Below are 16013 nucleotides of genomic sequence, written 5' to 3'. Positions count from 1 at the left end.
AGGTTCCGTATTCTCAGCCACATCAGGCCCCAGTTAGAAGTACTAGGGAGCACTGGTTAGCAGTACAAATGGAATCTACTTTCTGCTTCTTTCAAGCTCCATTCAGAAAAGTTTGCTGACCCTTTGACTAGTACAACTTTCATCCTATCTTGAGGAGAACCTGCCAGTATGAAGAACTTTCCCATAACCACAGCAGCTGAAAGACAAAGGGCTAGCACATTCTTATTATTACTGTATAGTAGGTTACAGAGTTTCTTTTAATGTTGTGATGAGTGGAGATCAGAAGAATTATACAGGTGGTCAGAATGGGATGAAACCTTGAGAGGAGCCCATAAAACCCACTTAGATATAAATAATTGTGTGTCCACTTATTTAGTCTTCTATGTATGGAACTTTTTCAAAGTCTGTACTAAACACTTATTATTATTATAATTTAGGGACATTACTCTGAATTATTAGACTCTAATATAAACAATAGAAGGGATGAAAATGCTAAACATGGCAGGAAATAGTAACTCAGAAATATAAAGCTCAGGAGGCTGATGTCATCCACCAAACACTAATGCTACTGCAGGAAGATTACAGAATAGGTTCTGGTGCCTTGGCCATGGTGTTCATAGTGTTGTTGATAGATCTGTTGACACATCAACTGGTGCTTAAGAATGCAGATGCCTCAGTTCTACTCCAGACACTCTGGAGTACTATGTACCTGTCAAGAAGATACTCAGGTGATTTCTATGTATCTAAAAATGTACAGAAGGCATTGTTTTAAAACATAGCATCAAATCAGTAGAGACTTTAAATGACATGATATTTTTACATTTACAAAAATGACATCAGTGTTTAAAAATGGAAATGAAATGTAGAGATCCTATTTTCCCCTAAAGGGGAATGATAAATTAGTAAGAGAATTAGTTAGGCCTAATGAATAAAATTAATGGTGTTCTGCATTTTAAATTACTCTTAATCTTCTTTCCAGGGTCCACAGAACCTTGAAAGCTCTGTTCTTGATGATTCAACTGTAATTTAATTTGTAAACTGATATTCAAAAGTCAGTTTGGCTTACAAGTCTCCCTGTTAGACTATTTGCTCACACAAACCCATCACATGCACGCCAACAAAGAACCCCAAGCATCTTTAAAGATGCGTCCTGTGAACTTATTTCTTCCTCCATAACCAGAGAAGACTGTTCTACCATCATAAGAAGGTTCTCAGAAAAATACAGACTGAAAGCTGTAAAAGTTATGAAGTCATAACCAGATTGACTGAGAGGTTATGATTTCCAAGCAAAGAGAATAATGCTTCCAAAAATAATACAGCTGATCTAGTGGCAAAAAATGTCATCATGAAATGCCAAGTTTATAGATGCAAATATATGTATGTGCATGCATGAATATGCATACATGTACATAAAATACTACATGCTTTAAAATGCTACGAAGTAATGGGAGTAGCAATTGGTCATAGAATTTGTAATAATGCTATATTTCAGACACACACCATTAACAATCTCATTGATAAATCATTGGAACTCATAACTGACTTTTGATTTACTTTTGTGTTGACTGTAGTTGTAACTCCAGGGAGATGTTTATCCCCGACCATTTCACTGAGGGGCAGCACTAGCTAATCTGCTCAGTTTCTGAACTTTAGGAGTTATGCTTTGAATTAAGGAAGATTTATGATGGGAGCCATGGCCTTTTACGGATTACATACGAAAGATCAGAATGAGTAAGAAAGAAGGCATTCAAAAGAACTGAGGCTTTTTATTTATGCACATTAAAGAAATATACAGTCAAAATGGCCCCAAATCAAGTATATTGCCTCATTTTTATACATTGAGCAATTTATCTCTTCTTACTTAGATACTACTGTTTGAATATGTTTAACTTTGAAATATGAAGTGTTCTAATTCTCATTATCTAATTTATCTCTCTGTCTCTCTCTATCTCTCTCCCTCCCTCCCTATCTCTTTTTCTCACCCCTCTGTCTCTCTTCTGTCTCTCCTCTCTTTCTCTCTCTGCCTCTCTCTGTCTCTCTCCCTGTCTTTCTCCTTCCCCTCTCTCTTTCTCTTTCACCCTCCCCCTTTCTCTCTCTCTTTTTCTTGGCAAAAAGAGAATCCTTGTAAGCTTCAGGAACCATATAACATATCTTTGATATTGTCTTTAATGCCAAGTACAATGCCAGATATATGACAGATTTTACAAAAGCCTATTGAATTTTGTGGAAAAATTATATAATGATCTAAAATTGCTTTACCATGCTTGGATGACTGGAAGATGTATAAAACAAAAGGTAACCCTCACATAATCACCTCGATTGGTGTGGGAGGGGGGCAAGGTAGATGGAAAGGAAGGTGGCCAATTGTCTGACAGTTCTGGTGAAGCAGAACTTTGAGATATTAGATATCAAAGATCTCAACTAGGCACAGAGAAGGAAGAGGCATGCTACTAAGCATAAACCATACCTTTGGAAGATAGCAATAGGAAAGGAGGGGGAGCTGGCTGGGTTTCATCATCTTTCTATTCATCTTGAATGGCATAGCAGGCTCCATCCCTGGTTTAAAGCAGAGAGCCAACAGAGCCAAGAGCATAAATAAAAGGTTTTAGCTAATGGAAAAGGCTCAGCAAAGGTAACCTAGAGGAGTTTGTGCTTAGAAGCTTGCAGGTAGGTTGTGGGCTCCTGTCAGAACACGAACATCTCTTGAGATTTTGAGAGTGTAAGAGAAAAATGTGGCGAGTGCTAGTTAGTTATTCTAGTGCAAGCCAAATTGTGCTAAAATGTTGTGAGCCAAGAGGTGCCAAATTATTGAGGTTTTAAAAAAATTCAATTCCTCTTCTGAATACCACTTGATTTACTTTGTACAGCTCTAAAGCATATGCTTATGGTAACTCCTATAATTTGTTTCCATATAAAAGTCTCAGTTTGTATATTCTTGATAACTATGAAATAGCTAGACTACCTGTTTTCTTAATCCATGAAATTGCTTTCAGCAAAAACTATAGTAATTACCTTTAGAATGATACTTGGAAACACCCACTCAAAGTGTATTTGAACTGAGTGTGGTGGGTGCATGCCTTTAATCCCAGCACTTGGGAGGCAGAAGCAAGCAGATCTCCACAATTTTCAGGTAATCCAGGGCTATAGACTGACACCTTATTGTAAAATCAAACAGTCAGTCAAATAAACAAAAAATACTGCTAAAGAATGAAAGTCTATCCTATTATTCTGAATATATCCACATCTAGTGATTCAGCCACTTACTACAAACCTAAGTGGGGCATCTGTCTAATTTCAGTTGGTAATTACCTAGTCTATTTTTAAGTTATTAAGAATCCTATGCACAACATATAAACTAATTTTGTTCACTTGTACTCTAATTCTATGGGGATTGCTCTGTTGTTTTTTGCATTTATTTATTTTTGAGACTGGGTATCACAGCGTAGCCTTGACTGCTCTGAAATTCATAGAGTTGTACCTACCTTTGTCTCTGAATGCTGGTATTAAAACATGTGCCATCATGCCTGACTATAACTTAGGGAGATAAGTAAAGTATAGATAAACGTAGTAACAAAAAATGAAAAGGGGACCATCAGTTCTAAATGTTGTCCTCAGTCATCCTTGAAGCACCTTAAACAGTATTTTTTTTGTTTTTTTTTTAAAGATTTTATTTATTTATTATATGTATACAATGTAGCTGTCTTCAGACTCTCCAGAAGAGGAAGTCAGATCTCTCCTTACAGATGGTTGTGAGCCACCATGTGGTTGCTGGGATTTGAACTCAGGACCTTTGGAAGAGCAGTCAGTGCTCTTAACCACTGAGCCATCTCTCCAGCCCTTAAATAGCATTTTTAAAATCATTTTACTATCTCCTTTGGTAACATAATTTATAGCCAACTGACAATATTTAAACCATTAGGCAGACATCTAAAATTGTTTAGATTATTTGAATAAAAATTTACTTCTCCCAGAGTTTTAAGACCCTAGAACATAAACTTTAAAGATATAATTTCAAGAATCATGACATTGAGATTGCACGGGGTTTCAGAAATGGGTGGTCTTAGAACATGTACCCACAAAACCTCAACAATTGGGCTGAGACGTGCTATGGCTTAGATAATGGTGGTATCTCTTTGCTGGCATCTTACCTGGGAGACAAAAGGAGTCCACCAGCGCCTGGTCCACAGAAGGCAGATATAGCCTGAAGGTGGTGAACAAATTTGCAGACATGTCTGAAAGTCTGCAACAGGATTCTGTGGCATATGCTACTCAGGCACGTGGGATTATAAATTGGATGGTGTGATTGTGGGATTATAAGATGGATGGTGTGAATAGCCACACCACTGCAGCTCTGGGAGACACGTAGGCTGTTATGTCACACAGGAAGCCAAACACTTCATCTACCTCTACCTGGGTCACCTGACCATTTTTTTTTTCTTCAAATCTGGTTGAAAACAAACTCAGCTTGCAAGGATGTGCTTCCAGGAACTGTGTTCAGAGGCCAACTGCAAAATGTGAACTGATGGTTCTTCCTTAAAGGCGTTGAGTAGAGCTGTGCACAAATAGCCAGGAAGTGTTTCCTGCTGAGAATGTAAGGAACATTACAGTCTAAAGAGAAAAGCCTGGGAGTGGTCATCCTAAACAAAGGTAGCCCTGTGAAAGTAGGTGTTTCTGTCTCAGCTACTTTTGTACCACTGTGACCAAAATATACAACAAGAAACCAAGCATCCATAAGGAAAGAAAAAATTGATTCTATCATGCACCATTTGTAGGGTTTCAGTCTCTCTATGTGAATAATGGCAAATGTGCCCAGTTCACTCACTGTGGCAGGAGATTGCCATGGTGACTGCTTACCCACCACAAGTGACCAGGAAACAGTAGGTGACTAACATGGGGGAAATGGCCATAAACCTAGAAAGCTCACCTCTCCTGGCCTATTTCTGCTAGTAAGGCCCCACTCTTAAAAATTCAGATTCAAGCTATAATATTCAACAAGAACCACAACCAGAAAAACAGTACAAAGCATCCCTTTGTCCGCTGTGATGGGATAAATAATTTTACTTCTATATAATAAATTGGACAACGTAGGTAGGGCTTTTTTTGTTTGTTTGTTTTCTGACTTTGGGGCTTACTATTGAATACTCCCAGTGCCACCAGTACTCGGGGAGGTTTTCTGGATAATTACGTATCCTTGGGTAGTTGTTTCACCTTCATTAGGCATTTATTAAATGGCATCTTGATTTATGGTCATACATGCTCACTGCTGCTCAGCTACGCTGTGCTTGCTCTCATGGGGACTGTGTGAGTCTCGCTTTTCCCGTCTCTCTGCTGACTACAGAGTTTAGTCCAGAGCATTCACTGTGTGTCACTAGGCAGTGTATGGATCTTTTCACAGCAAGAGTTCAACAGGGCAGCCGTTCTCCAGCCCTACTTGTCTGAGCTTTGGTTGGCTGAGAAGGCCGTCAGAGGGACTTGGAAATGGAAGAAGCATTAATAGCCTAGCTTTTTGCTCACTCCCTCACCATTAGGCCAGGCCATATCTAAAATATCCCAGACATAGGGAAATTGATCTTATTTTAGAAGACATTCAGAGATACCAGTGAAGTAATAATTTCTTTGAGGTTAAATTTAGCATATCTTTGAATAAGTAACTCAAATGTTCTCATGTTGAGTTACATTTTTTTTTCTTCACTCAGAAGCACTATTAACATACCAAAACCCTACCCATTAGCCTGTAGGATAAAAACATGAAGGATAAATGCCATTAAAGGATATATTTATCTTAATCTCATATTGGAAAACTGAAGATATGAAATTTAGGACTGAGGATATGAATACAGTCAAAAGCTTCAGATTCTTTTAAAAGGTCATGAAAACACCCTCTTTTGTTCCTGCATTGAAAACAAGCTACAGATTTCTTACACAGTTTACAAAAGACTATTTGGCTTTGACATTTAACTATAAATGAAACTCAGGTAACCGAGACCTTCTCTTACTCTGACCTCTAAAATCACATCCCTGAACTTATTTTAAGATGTATGTCACCCTTGCTTTGATGTGGACCCAGCCAACTGACCTGTGTTGTCTTCAAGGAACAACAGTCATCCAAATGGTTAGTATATAGGTCTTGTCTCTAACTGAGTATCTGTCTGTAACTGAGTAAGTGATTAATATATTCAGGTAAGTCCCAGAGAGGGTGGGGGAATTAGTAAATAGACAGATATACAGACAATATAGAACAATGAGAAGACAATATGTTTTTACCTATTTCATTATTAATGAGTATGAAAATACAGATCTCAAGTACAAATCTTGGATCTCAAGGTGTAAGCAATTAGCCTAAGGGCTTGAAAGCAGTCAGTCTCTTACTGGAATCTCTTACAAGGATCATGCCTAGCCAGGTGACCTATAACCACTTAAAGCCCTCTTTTTTTAGGGTCTGGATAATTTACGTTTATTTTCCCATTATTTTCTAAAGTATATGCAGAAAGAAAATCCAGTTTAAATTGTCTAGAAAGTAATTTTGCTCTCTGAAGTAATAAACCACTTTTTAGGCTGAAAGCCAGGTTAGTTCCTACACATGTACTAATCCCCTGGGACCTGTAGGTCAATAGCAAATGGCTTTGGAAAATTTAATTAAAGAGATTTCCAGTAAAGAGAAAGGAATTAAAGAAATTGTCCCCACCCCACATCCTATACAAAAGTCTTACACACAGAACGCAACGAAGTCTAGAAAACAAGTGGGATCCTCCAGGAGTCTCTATAGTTAACATTGCTCAACAACTCAGTGCTGTTGCCAACCACAAGAAAGACGCTGATGGTGAGATGCTGTATAGAGTCACTCAACAGCCATTAATTATGTTCTGTTCTGTATATGACTAAGACATGGGAACTAAAGACATAGAAAGGATGAAGACAAGAATCTTTTTTATAAGGGTATTGTTTTTGTTTTTTGTTTTTTTAGGTATGGGATGATGGGAAAAATAGCAATAAGCTACTGAGCAGTGTGATGGTGACTCAAGCAGCAGCCATACCATTTACTGTAGGAACAGGAAGGAGAGATCTGCCACCTCTGAGAATACCTCCAGAGGGCTTGAAGGGTGAGTAGTGAAGAATCAGCTAAGACATTCTGGGTGCTAGGAATACGATGCAAAATGGTCCCAAGAAATAAGGGGCCACAATGAAGAAACAGTTAGATAGAAACCAGGACATACAGGACATTCAATGTAGGTAGGAAGTGCGGGAGGTGAGAGCCAGATCATGAAATGGACTCATAACAAACTGATAAAAATGACAAAAAGGGAAACTGTCGGAGTGACCCTGAAGCACAGATTAAATTATTCAGAGAGGAGAGACCACATGCCTTTCCTCATCTAAATGAAGCAGATTCTGTAAGATAGATGAAGTGCTAACAGGAGACACTGAAGAATCAGATGGAGAGGATGGGCCTCTTGGGATGTGCCTAGGAACTCCAGGAACCTCACCAAACTCAGAGACCATTAGAAAACATGCAAAGTATACTTTTCCCTTACAAGGAAAAGCGAAAGACATTATTCAATAGGCTGGTCACGGTACACTTGTAACTGAATAAAATCACCAGGGAGATTTGATAGGAGACTTGGGGAAAATGAAATGAAGATGAGACGGATGTGGTTATAAGTTGCCAATTTTATTGCACGTTTAACTGATATAGGTCGTATGACATACTTAGCTACCACCACATTAAGGATATGGAAGAATTCTTTTATCCCACCCAAAATTCTCTTGTGCTCTGAGTTTATAGTGAGTTTTGGCTGCTTCCCCAACCCTTGGAAACATAGATCTGTTCTGAAGTACTAGAGTTTTGTTCTCAAAGAATGTCAAATGAATGAGTTATCTGATGCTAAGGGCAGCCCCTGAAACCTGCCCCTTTTACTTAGTACAATGGCTCTGAGATAGTTACTGCACCAGTCAGTAATTTGTCTCTTGGTACACTTGGACCAGCCCATTTCATTCTGTTGGTGAATTTCATCTTGGAGAATTGTGGGGAGGGATAATTACATAGAGAGGTGTTATGGATATCCCTGTACATGCTTTTGTCCAAAGCTAAGTCTTTATTTCCAGCAGGGAGAATTCTTGATCCTATATTAAATATATTTTCATTTTCCTAAGATGAACTACACTCCGTAATCTCTTGTTCTACGGCTTCTGTTTTTGCTGCTACATTGAAGAGTTCTGCCCAATCCTAAGTCAAAAAGATTTTTCTACTGTTTTCCATTAAAAATTTAATAGTTTATACTTATAAATATATAATCTATTTTCTGTTGATTTTTGCATAAGCTCTGAGTGTTGTGGTTTTGTTTTCTGACATGTAGATATCCAAGGTTATTTTTTTAAGTGTTTATCAAAAAGACTATTTGGTTTCTATTGAATGATACTTTGGCCATATTTGTATGGATCTATTTGTGAACTCTCTGTCTCTGTCTGTCTGTCTGTCTGTCTGTCTGTCTGTCTCTTTTTTGTCTTTCTGTGTCTCTGTTTCTGTATCTCTGTCTCTTTCTATGTCTCTCTCCCTGTCTCTCTCTCTCTGTCTCTCTCCAGTACACTATAGTGTTGTGATTACTACAGCTTCATACAATCTTAATACGGAGTAATGTAAACTTTATTTAAAATGTTTATTCTAACTCTTCTAATGTTCTTGACTTTTGAAACTGTCCATTTGTTCCAGGATTGTGATTGGAATGCCAGAAAATCTAGACATCAACTTGAAAAATGATACTTCACTTGCCTGTTAAGTATGTCAGCACATGAATGGGGCATGCCTTCTCCATTTAGAACTGCCTTGATACCATTTATCAACAATTCATATAGCCTATAGAATGTGTGTTGTGCATAAGCTTTATTAGATTTAGCCATATTTTGCTTTCCTCCATTCTATCCCTATTTTTTAAACAGTAGTTCTTAATGCAATTTCAAAATTTATTCAGTTGTAAGACAGTGTAGAAAAATCTACTCATTGTTTCTGTATAGTATAGTGCTTTTGTATCCTGCAACCTTACTTTAACTTTAAGAGGCTTTAAATTATACTTTAAAAAGATTATTCATTTTTATTCATTATACATTTTTATGCACATGTGTGTGTCTGTGTGAATGTATATGTCAATATGCATCTATGTGCCTACTGCAGCCAGAGGATATCAGATCCCCTGGAGTTGTAGTTACAGATAATTGTGAGCCACCTAATGTGGGTACTGGGAACTGAACCCAGATCCTCTGGAAGACCAACAGGTGTCCTTTGCCACTGCACCCATCTCTTTAGCTCCTAGTGCATCTTTACATTTAATCTTTGGATATCTACAGAAATATTACTAATCATAGCTCAACAAACAGGAATGGCCTTTATGCCTCCTTTCTGCTTGCTTCGCCATTGCCTTCTTTATTGCATTGGCTAGGACTTTCTGCAATGGTTTTAAATTAGAGTGCTGAGACCTATTGATACTTGCCTTCTCATGGTTAGGGTAAAACATTCTGTCTTCCACACTAAGTGCATTGTTGTCTAGATGGAATTTCTATAGGTGCCTTTTTGCAGATAAAGGTTTCATTGATACTTATTTTGCTGAGTGATTTCATTGTGAATGTTGAATCCCATTAAATGCCTTTTATACATCAATGGGTGGCATTTTTTCATTAAACTGTTAAGGTGGTAGATTGACTGAGATTTTGTAAAAATAAATAAATAAATAATCCCAGTTTATTTTTCAGACTGAACAGGGCTTGGTTGTCTTATTCCTTGTCTATATTGTTCAGTCAGTTTTAATAATATTTTGCCAAGGATTGTTGTGTTCTGTAGTATTTTTTCCTTACTCTCTTTGGTTTTTATATCAGGTTCACTCTGGCCTCATAAAATGGGTTTGGGGATTTTCTCTCCTTCTCTAACTCCTGGATGACACTACATTCGATCACTATTATTCTTTCTGTAAATGTAGAAAATTCCAGCGAGACCATCTGGGTCTGGAGATTGCTTTTCTGGCAGAATTAGTACAAACTCATTTTCTTTAATAGTTAGAGTGGTGCTTGGGTCATCTGCCTCATACTGACTGAGTGCTCACTGCTTGTGGTTTTCTGGGACTTAATGCACCTCCTTTGTGTTGATGAGTTTAAATGGAGAGAAGCTTACTGTCTCAGTATCCTTCAGTTGTACTCTCCTTTTTTAAAATCTGTCTTGGCTTAGTTAGATGATGGTCCACTTTATTGTGTTTCCCACCAAGCAACTACTTTTCGTTTTTATTGATGGCTTCTACTGTTTTTCTTTCTTTTTTTAACTTAACTTAATTCCTGACCTGACCACCACTTGTCCCTTCATCTTGCTGCAGATCACATTTGCTCTCTCTGGTTGTGAAGTGAGAGTAGATGCTTAGGTCATTGCTTTGTGACCTTTTTCTCTTTTCTCAGTGAAATGAATTCATTTTCTGAGGGGGAAATCTCACAATCTTAAGTTTCTGTGTTTTCATTTGTATCCAGTCCACTAGGAAGATGTAACATCTCTAAATGAGAATACATTAGAGTTCTTAATTTTGTGTTTGAGCGTGGCTTCTTAGAAATGCTTACTTTGTTTCTAAATATTTTGGGAATTTTGCAGAACTTTTTGGTAATCCATTTTGAATTTTTGATTTTGTTCTAATTATAAAGCATATGTTATGTGACTTGGATCTTTTTACATTTATTGAAGCTTGCTATATGGCCCAGAATGCAGTTTGTCTTTGTACAATATTGACTTAGTCAAGTTATCTGGCTGTGTTTTTCACATCTTTCATACCTTGTTGGATTTCTGACTAGCTACTCTTATCAATGACTGGGAGGGGTTGTTCATGTCTGTCCCTGGGATTTATCTGTGCTTGTCTTTTAATTCAGGTATTTTGAAGCTCTTGTAAGAAGGTGGTTATGCCGGGCAGTGGTGGCACACGCCTTTAATCCCAGCACTTGGGAGGCAGAGGCAGACAGATTTCTCAGTTCAAGGCCAGCCTGGTCTACAGAGTAAGTTCCAGGACAGCTAGGGCTACACAGAGAAACCCTGTCTCGAAAAACCAAAAAAGAAAAAAAAAAAAAAGAAAGAAATTGGTTATGCCCTCTTATTAAATGACTTCTTAATTACTAAAATAGTTATTCTGTACTGTTGATATTACTTCTCACAGTGAAATCTCCTAATATTTTGCCTAATATTTATAGATCCATTGTTTTTTCTTAATATTAATACTTTTAAAATCTGTTCTTGTATTTTTGTCTTTTTTTTTTTTTAAAGAAAACCACTTCTCTGTGCATTATTGGGGTATATGTGTTCGTGAGGGAGGGAAGACATGGCTGTCATGGTGTGCATCCTCTCAGAGACCAGAGAATGATCTTGGGTGTCTACCTTAGCCTTTCCATCTCATCTTGTGACCCTGTCTCTCCTTAGTTTCACTTTATCTCTGTCAGGCCAGCTAGTCCATGGGCTCCCAGACTTTCCTGTCTGCTCCTTGCATTTTCCTGTAGGAACAGGGGATCGCAGATACACGTGCTGCAGTGCACGGCTTTTATATGGGTCCTGGGAAATGTGACCTCGGATCCTCCCACTTGGAAGATGCTTCCTTCCTGCCACAGCTCTCCAGTCCTCAGCATGCATTTCTTGTAAACAATGTGTGGTTAGACCATGCTTTCTTTATCCAATTTGATAGTTTTTATCTTTTCACTAGGTAGACACTTTATATTTAATATAATTATGGTTGAAGCTAAATCTGTAATCTCACTTTTTGTTTTGTTTGTACTTTTCTTAGCTACCCTTTCTCTCTTTTCATGCTTCCCGTCGCCTGCATATATTTCATAACTCATCCACCTGTCTTGTTGGTCTGTTGTAATTTTTTTCTTTTAGGTTATATTCATGTTTTTGACATATACCTTTCATTTATCACAATCTAGCCTTAAAAGATAGTGTGCTAGCCGGGCGGTAGTGGCGCACATCTTTCATCCCAGCACTTGGGAGGCAGAGACAAGTGGATTTCTGAGTTCAAGACCAGCCTGGTCTACAGAGTAAGTTCCAGGACAGCCAGAGCTATACAGAGAAACCCTGTCTCAGAAAAAAGAAAAGAAAAAACAAAATATAAACCAAAACAAAACAAAACGAGCAAACAAAAAGAAGATAGTGTGCTAAACCTCATAGGTATCTTTTTATATATGTTGTAAAAGCACTACACTATTTTTATTTAACCAATTATCTTACAAACAATTTCATAATAAAAATATTTGGAAGTGATACATGCATTTTCTACTTCATATTGCTGTATACTTCATTGTACAGTGTCACAGTTTCACTTGGTATCACTTTCAATCCACTTGAAAATTTTATTTTAACATTTGTTTTAGTAGGAATGTGCTACTATTTAATTCTTTCACTTTTAATATATCTGAAAAAGGTTTTATATAATCTACATGTATCAAAGATATTCCTCTGGGTATGGCATTTTCGACTGACATTTTCCCCCACTGGTACTTTAAAATGCAGTGTTCCATAGGGAATATACTTCAAGATATAGGCATAGGTAATTGCTTTCTGAATAAGTCTCCAGTAGTTCGGGAAATAAGACCAACAATTGACAAATGGGACCTCAAAAAATTACAAAGCTTTTGTACAGCAAAGGAAACTGTTAGTCAAGTGAAGAGACAACCTAAAGAATGGGACAAAATCTTTGCCAATTATACCTATGACAGAAAGTAAAGACCTGGAATATACAAATAACAACAATACCAAGAGCCTAATAAAAGTGGGCTAAGGAACTGAGCAGGAAGTTCTTGAAAGAACAAGGACAAATATCTAGCAAATATTTTTAGAAAGGTTTACCATCTTTAGACATCAAGAAATGCAATGTAAGACTACCCATGATCCCATTCAGAATGCCTATCCACAAGGAGATGATGACAACAAAGCTGGCGTGGATCTTATTCACTGATGCTGCAAGAAGCTTATCAATGCAGCCACTGTGGAAAGTTGTAGCTGCTCTTTTGCTGCGTTGTGGGCTCTTCTTTCCTCTACCATCCTCAATCCTTTCAACCCCCTCACACTAGATAAAAGATGGGGAAAAAAAGGATAGAGAGGAAAGGAAGGATATCCCTGAATAAAGTCAGCGATTAGAAAGGATTATTGTTAGACTACTTCCTGCTGATTATGTGTCAAGTTCCTTGGGACAAGCTCGATCTCCACCATCAGGATATCTAATTTCTTCTTGCTATTTCTTCTGCCATGACTACTTAACAAATCATGGCCCAAAGCAACCAACAACAACCAACAACACACAACAACCCACTCTGCTTTTATATACCCTCTGAAAAGTCTCCAGAATTCTAAACATCACACAACAGCAGAAACTATCTGCAGCTGGCAAAATCACACCTCTGCTAGAGCATGGTGCAAATTTTAGCTAGCTTTTGCAAAGCAACTCCATATCCCCATACCTGGGATTGAACAAAAACACATCTTTCTGTGTTTTTAAAAGAAATCAAAACTCCAGAATTCTCACTACAAAAATCAGTATGGAAGCTTCTCAAAAAGCTAGAAATAGGGATACCGCATAACCCAGCTTTATCATCCCTGGGCATACCCTAGGGCTTTCGTAACACAGAAATTCTTGCACAAACATTTTTTAACTGCTGCTCTGTTCACAATAGCTAGGAAAGGAGTCAGCCTAGATGTCCCTCAACTAATCACTGAAGAACAAATAAGTGATATACCATTGAATTATATTTATCTACAAAAATGAAATTACAAAGTATACAGGAAAATGGATAGAACTGGAAAATATTATATTTAGTAATATTAAGTAACAGGGTCAGAATGAGAAATGCTACATGTTTTCTCAGAGATCATGGTTTTTAATTTTTATATGTGTGCATCTATGTAAGAGTGAGTGTATATGGGGTCTGGAAATAAAGAGACTCGTGAACTCATGAAGGTGGAAGAAAGAGGCTAGGGGATAGATTGTAAAGAACATGAGATTTGAAAGTAGAGGATGGGATACTAGTGTTATGTGTGTGTGTGTGTGTGTGTGTGTGTGTGTGTGTGTGTGTATGTGTGTATGTGTGCATGCATGCATGCACATATGTCCATGTGCATGCATATGAGTGTGTGTGTTGGGGGTAATGTTTAAGCCCGAGCTCTTGCAAATAATCTCTCACTCAGGATCCTGCAAGGAACCCTAATGAATCACAAACAGCAAAACAGCGAAACACAAACAAACAAAACTCCATGAAACTAGAAAGGGGACCAAGTAGTTGGGAAGGGAAGGGTACTTCTGCAGAAGTAGCAAGAGTCAGTCATGGCAGGTTAATATGAAAAAGTACATGATACACTATATGAAAATGTTAGAATGAAAGTATCATTATTAGTGTAATGAACGTATGAAAATTTCAAAGTGGTGTTCCATTGTGTTCTTCCATATGCTGATTCCAGTAAGAATTCTCTTCAGATATAACTTCATTCTTTTACATACAACATGCTGTTCTTCCTACCTGTTGAGATTCTTTCCAACTAGCTTGACACTGTGATGGGATTTGTTTTAGGTTCCTTTGTGTTTCTTGTACTTGGAATTTGTTGGGATTCGTGGACTAAGGAGCCTGTACTTTTGTTTTGCTCAAACTTAGAAAACTTTTGGTCTTATTTATTCAAACACTATGGTTGTTTTTGCCTCTTCAGGAACACGAATCTCATGGTTATTATGCCACATGTAGTTGTATCAGAGTTAACTGATGCTTTTTTTGGGGGGTGGGGGGAGTTGAGATAGGGTTTCTCTGTGTAGCCCTGGCTGTCCTGGAACTCACTCTGTAGACCAGGCTGGCCTCGAACTCAGAAATCTGCCCGCCTCTGCCTCCCAAGTGCTGGGATTAAAGGAGTGTGCCAACACCGCCTGGCCCTGATGCTTTTTAAAAACATTTTGATTCTGCCACTCTATATTTAATTTTGCATCTTTTCATTTCTATATCTCCTTGTTGAAAAACATTTCTTCTGCAGTGGCTAATCCTATCCCACCCAGAAAGCTTATCTTGGGTGTTACAATATTTATCTTTAGAAGTTTCATTTGATTACTTTTCTTTGAACCTATTATTTCTGTGCTTCATCTTTTTAACTCATGGAAGAATACAATAATATAAATTAACACCTTTGCTGATTCGTACATATGACAATTCTCCATTGGTTCTGATTGAATTTTTCCTTTTTAATACACTCTAGCTTCACTTTTCTTTGTATGTTGCTAAATTTTGACTGGATGCCAAACATTGTGAATTCTACCTTGTTCAGAACTGGCACTTTTATATTCATGTAAACATTCTGAAACTATGCTCAGGGTTGTTACATTCAAATTACTTGGAAATAATTCTATCTTTCTGGGTATTGGTTTCAGGATTTGTTAGGCAGGACTAATGTCCTGTTTAGGGGAAAGCTAACGATTCCCCATTACTAAGGAACACTTTCCTAACACCATCAAGACCCTACAAAGTGTGAAGATCTTTAGTGTTAGCTTGGCTTGTTAAAACAGGCACCAGCCTTTGAGCTTTGTGTATCAAGCTTTCTGCTTTCTAATTCTCTTGGCAATAGATGTTTTTGTTTGATTTTCTGTTTTCTTTTCCTCCTTTCTTTAAAAGCATAATCTGTTCGAGTGGGTATCTGTTCCAGGAAGTGGGTCATTTGTGGCCTTGTCTTTCTTTGTACAGTTTTCTCTATGTCAGTGTTAATGTGAACTTTGTACTGGTCTTCCCAGTGCCAGCTCATTTTCACAGCTCACAGAACCTGCTGACTCTGCCCAGTTTCTGTACCCCACAACCATGTTATATACTCCATGAGTATATTCACACATGGAGGTAAGCCAGAGCAATCACAGGGTTGCCTAATCTGTTAGGCAGCCTTGCTGGTTCCCAGTGTGGTGAAAACTATTGCATAGCCTGTCTGTTTTTCATTAGGTTCAAGCATGAGAATAAATTGGTCTCTGTTACTCCATCTTGGCCAGAAATGC

General features: G+C 37.8%; 1 protein-coding gene across 3 annotated transcripts in view; it reads right to left on the bottom strand.

Annotated features, from left to right (window-relative positions):
• Positions 1-16013, bottom strand: part of Adamtsl1 (ADAMTS like 1) — an 895122-nt gene that overhangs the window by 413046 nt on the left and 466063 nt on the right. The gene's annotated exons all lie outside the window — the stretch shown is intronic.

The sequence above is a fragment of the Mastomys coucha genome, unplaced genomic scaffold (genome assembly GCF_008632895.1).
Source record: "Mastomys coucha isolate ucsf_1 unplaced genomic scaffold, UCSF_Mcou_1 pScaffold18, whole genome shotgun sequence".
Lineage (NCBI taxonomy): Eukaryota > Metazoa > Chordata > Mammalia > Rodentia > Muridae > Mastomys > Mastomys coucha.
Note: the sequence above shows the minus strand (reverse complement) of the source record. Positions and strands in the feature narration are given on the sequence as shown.